The sequence below is a fragment of the Natrix helvetica genome, assembly GCF_964273705.1.
Source record: "Natrix helvetica genome assembly, chromosome: 7".
Lineage (NCBI taxonomy): Eukaryota > Metazoa > Chordata > Lepidosauria > Squamata > Natricidae > Natrix > Natrix helvetica.
The window spans coordinates 20486756-20492657 of NC_138558.1; positions in this window are offsets into that span (position 1 = coordinate 20486756).

Genomic DNA, 5902 nt, shown 5'->3' on the forward strand with positions numbered 1-5902 from the left:
CCCTGAGCTAAAAAAGGAGTTACTCTTCAACGCTCCTTCTTGTGGTCTCTGTTCCAACTCAGAAGCTGAGTTGCCTGAAAATATTTGACAGCCTTGTCCATACCCACATTTACGAATACTGAAATTGCTACTACTAAGTCACCTCTTGATTTTGTTAGATAGTATAAGTAAGTGCCTCTTGGAGAGTTGGTCTAAAAGACAAATAAGAAACCTTCCAAAAACAATTAGGGGGTGAGGTGGGGAGGCTTGATTAACTTCATTCTACCTTACGTAGTCTAGTCTCAAAATCCTCATGAAAGGTTTGTGGTTTAGCCAAGAATCCCTAAGTCTGGAGCAGACAATCAGGTGTGAAAATAGTGTGGACTTTGATTTGTCAGCCTTCCCTAGTAGACCAGACAGAAAACAAGATCAGATGGGCTAATAATTCTTATTATAATGCTACCTGAACATAATCTTGCAAGTCTGAAAGTAGACATCTTTTGCTGTCTTCTTTGCCTGAAAAATTATAAAGAGGACTGTATCCTCTCCTGCTTGATTATTCCCTAGGCAGCATCTCTTTGCTCTGTTTTTTCGAGATCTTTCTCACATACCATTACAATCTGAATCTTTTTAGTTCAATCCTTTAATTACTAATAGTGACACCACACAGATTAAGCATCATTTTCACCATCATCATGAGCAAGTTTGGTGGAGATGGGTAGATTTTTTATATACATTTCATGTTTTACATTACTGTGGAGGTTGTAAATGAGAGTTTCTTATCTTTTATGGATAGCATAGATTCCTTGTAAGTTACAGGAATGTATTCCTCTTCTCTCTGTTTGTGATAGTTATGCAATAGATAGCTAGATGATAGCTAGTTGGCTAGATAAATAGACAGACAGTCATACAGATACGCAAATGAGAGAGAGAATGTATGTATGTATGTATGTATGTATGTATGTATGTATGTATGTATGTATAAATGAATGAATGAATGAATGAATGAGGGAAGGAGGGAATGAATGAATGAATGAGTGCCAAAAAAGAAACATGAAATAATGCAACTTTTGCTGACCTAACCATTTCAGTGAGATAGAATAGAATAGAATAACAGATTTGGAAAGTGCCTTAGAGGTCTTCTAGTCCAACTCCCTACTTAGGCAGGAAACCCTATGCCTTTCAGACAAATGGTTATCCAACATCTTCTTAAAAACTTCCAGAGTTGGAGCATTCACAACTTCTGGAGGCAGGTTGTTCCACATATTAATTGTTCTAACTGTCAGGAAATTTCTTCTTGGTTCTAAATTGCTTCTCTCCTTGATCAGTTTCCACCCATTGCTTCTTGTTCTACCCTCAGGTGCCTTGGAGAATAGTTTGATTCCCTCTTTTTTGCGGCAACCCCTGAGATATTGGAACACTGATATCATGTCACCCCTAGTCCTTCTTTTCATTAAGCTGGACATACCCAATTCCAGCAACCGTTCTTCATATGTCTTAGCTGAGACTGTAAATCCCAGAAATCCCAATTGACACAGCTGAACAACTTTATAAAACATAACAATCATTTGCCTCAGTTGTGGGAAGGAGATAAAATTTAAGATGTCTCATACACTCCACCTGTAAACCCTGAGGACTCTCTGGCTGGCTACTTCTTACATATTTTTCTCCACACTAATGGAATAAGAAGGAAAGGAGGAGGTAGGTGAGGAAGGTGGAAATGAGGTGAATGTTTAACCTGTAGCTAGAAATAAACTTCAGAAGCCATAAAAACTACTTTCTGTGAGTTCAGTCTACAAAAGAGACCAGAGGAGGAAAGAAGGTGAAAAGTTATAATATTGTTCAGAAAGGGCATCAACATTGCAAACTGTAATGAAATCCAGGTGTATTAGAGGCATGTATTTGAATTTTGCAGAGGCATCTTTTCATGGCGATAGGAGCAGCCATGAAAAATATACTGTATTCTGCCTTTCCTAAGAAGAAGGAGGGTTCTTACAGATGTTTCCTATAAAGGAAAGATGCCTATGACTTGTTAACCTGCACATAGAGAGCATTTTGATAATTGCTATCATTTGAAAAGAAGCAATTTACATTTTCATCACAATGGGCAAGTCTATGATCAAATGTCCTGAAAAGACAGCAGCTTTTTAACCTTCAGACCAGGTGATCAGATGATGCTTTCAGACAGGTGACTAGTCTCTTGTGAGGAAGGATACATCAAAAGGTGCCTAATGATCTGTCTCTTTCAACTTTTTCTTCTTTCATTGCCAAACTCATATGGATCTAGCAAGGGTAAGGTGAGAGTTTTTAAAAATCGTTTCTCTTGGACATCATGCCATCTATTGTTTGACAAGCATCTGAAATTAGAACTTCAACTTAATATAGAGGCGGTAGTAACAGCTCTTCCTGAAAAGGATGAGATCTCAAGTCTGAGCTTTAGCATATTCTTCATACTTCTTAATACTTATTGCTTCTAGCCTCCAAGACCTGAAATCTCACCATGAAGCAGACAGGCAGAAGAATTTTAGAGACACATATTTTTCTAATCTTAGGATGATGTTCATCCATTGTGTTCGAAAAGGACCTTGACATCTAACAGGTTGTGGGCTGGCCACAATGTGTCCGCAGGTGGCTGGTAAGGCCTATATGGGCACAAAATGTTCTGCCACATGTTGGGCAGACATGTGTGGGCACCATTGTTGCAGCATTTGCCGCTCTGGCTTTGCAGAGTGCTCGCTTCTCTTGTGCTATGGTTGTTCTTCTGTCCTCAGATGTCTGGCAGCCTTGGCGGATCAGCGCATGTTGATCAATCTTGTGCCAGAGTTTTCCAGGAAGTGGTGCCAATATCCAGGAAGGAGGATCCGGTAGCAGGACAAGGTGCCAGACACAGAAGTCCTCCCCAGAGCAGGACTGCTATCAATTCACACCCTGCTGATGAAAGCCCAGACACGGTGGGCAAGCCATGTTGCAAGGATGCCAGACCATCGCATTCCCAAACAGCTCCTCGATAGTGAGTTGTCTCAAGGAAAGTGATCGCATGGGGGACAAAGGAAGCGATACAAAGACACGTTAAAAGCCTCCTTTTCTAATCGTAGTTTTTGTCTGAATATCGCTCCATGAAAGTATTAAGTACCTATGCTTAGATATACTGTAAATTTTATTGAGTTGAAGGTTTTCCCTAGAAGACTATGCTGGGGTGAAGTCCTAGTCCTGATACACAATCAAGATAATGAATCTTTCCACAGCTCTATTTTTTTGTCACCTGTTTGATTGTGCTTTCCCTATGTGGTTCAATTGAATGTTAAAGCAAAGAAACCTTTATTGAAGGCAAATTCCAGTGGTTAAAAACAGAAACCCATTTTATGCCACCTCTCTTCCATAGTCACCATCCCACATATTATGTGACTTCTTGAGTCGTTGATCAAATGAGGTTGAGGGGCAGGCATTACATGGTCTTCTGAGAAGATCTGGACGATGGGATAGTGCTGTTGGAGTGAATCTGACTAAACACATGCAAGACCCTATATTGGGATGGGTAGGAATAGTTAAGTCAACTCTTGAAATGAACTGAAATATGTCACTAATTTTCTAGTAGAGTATTTACATGGTTAGGAAATATCAGACAGATTACAGTTAAATAAGCTAATGTTAACATGACATTGAGAATAACACTGATGGTGTATCCACTTGTTCAGCAAATGCCTCTTTACTAAATGGTATCAAAGTATAACCAAATAAATGATTAAACCTGAAATATTTCCCTCCGTCCGTAATGGGATTTTGGCAGCCATACTCCCAATATCACTATCTAGATATTGCAGTAGACTTTTGCAAAGATCGTTCACTTTTTCCTTATTTGGACTGACATTGACTGCTGGCCTAATTTGTGTCTTAAAATGTATTTAGTTCTCTTTTTTTTATATGATTCTTGTTGAAACTTTTTTAAAAAAAGTTCTTCCTTTAAAAGTTTCCTTTAAAAATAGGAAAAAAGGAAAGAAAAAGCAAGAAACGCAAGAAAAAAAAGTACAATAGAAGAGAAAGGAGAAAGAAAAAATATAGAAAGGCTTCCAATATTCTTCACATAATTATAAATACAATTATATTTTAATCTCTCTCTGCAAAATTGCATCATAAGCCTCTTCTTTCTACAATCTTCTATCTAATTATTAAAGCCATAAATCACAAGTCCTTTTTTCTTTAATAGAAAAAAGCCCATAAGAGAATTCTGGTCACTAATAAATGTAAATAGTGCTTACTTTACTCAAAGAATTTCCTGGTATTTTAATTTATCCATCTCAGCAAGATCTGTCCATTTCACCAACCATTCTTTAATAGTGAGTAACAGGGAATCTTTCCATCTGTGTGCATAAAATGTCTTGAATTATTCATTCTATTCTACAATAGCTTATTTAATATGGTGCTTTTAAGGTTAGAGTTGTGCAATCCTAGAAAAAGACAGCTTCTTTAAAGATGAACCTTACCCATGCTGCAAAATACTTTTGGGGAATCAAATCCAAAGCAGAATCCTATTCCTTAAATGTTGGGATTTCAGTTCTTGGAAATTGCAGCCCTCTGCTTGGAATAATCTGGCATTTGCCTAGATTCTCCTAACTACATCTGGAGACCATTTTATTTAATTCATTTTGAATGTGAATACTAGAACCAATACAGACACATTTTTTTGAACTAATAGCCAAACAAAAAGCACTCATTTTAAAAAGAACAAGGAGAGTCTGTAAAAAAAAAAATACACACATTCAGAAAAAATGCAGGACCGTATTCTCCTACCAGTTTTGATCAGCTCAGTCCATGTTTGTCTGAAACTCTGCTTCTAGTTCTCCACTTTTTTGTAGTGATGGGGTTGTAAGACTAAGTGTTGGGAGACCTGCCCTAGTAGACTTTCCAGGTCTAACAACACCCCTGCTTTGGGCTTTAAGTGGTCAGACATTGAGCTATTTCAGCAAAACGTTTGGATGAGAATTAATGCTATTGGTTATTGCCTGAATTTATGGGTAGATTATTTAGATCTTTTTATTTGTTGATTTTTATGGGTATGCCGTGGGCATTTATATTCTTTTATGGATACACTGTAAACTGCTGAACATCTTTTCAAATTTTAAATCCAAAAAAGAAAGGAGGGAGGGAGGGAGGAAAAAATCTGCAAAAATACCACTATAAGGGTATTAGAAGGGGTATCTGTATGCACACACCAGAGATGGGTTACTAATCTTTTTACTACTGGTTCAGGCGCATTCCTGCACGCACTCCTGCACGCATACCACACTTCTGCACATGTAGAGAAGCATGTGGGTGGGCAGAGCCTCCTGCCGCCGCTATTGCTGCTTCGGCCAATCTGGGCCAAACCAGCAACAACCCACCTCTGGCACACACCCAGACACACACACACACATACACACACACATAGGATGATTCTACCAACTTCCCTTTTTATGACCCTGAGTCAGCAAAGGAAAACAGAAAGCTTTTGATTTCTTATCCTTCATCCTAATACATCTAAAAGACTTCTATTTGGGGAGCATCTTCTTAGCATTCCTTTTTTCTTTTCTTCTTTCTTTCTTTCTTTCTTTCTTTCTTTCTTTCTTTCTTTCTTTCTTTCTTCTTTCTTTCTTTCTTTATTTCTTTTGCAAATATGAAATGCTGGCCTCTGTATATCACTTTAAAAAATGGTAGGTACTGCTTAAGCAATAACTTCTGCAGTAAAACAACTTGCAAATAAAATGTCTCTTCTCCTTTGCACTATAGTTTATAGAACTATAGGCAAATGTTACTTCTATTACTTAAGCTACAGTCCCCAGCACTTAGTAATAGCATTTTTTCTCCTGATCTGCTCATGCAATTATTTCTATTTGTTTTTTGCCTTGTGTAAATGCTTTCGTAACTTGAAGCAGCCTGCAATATTGAC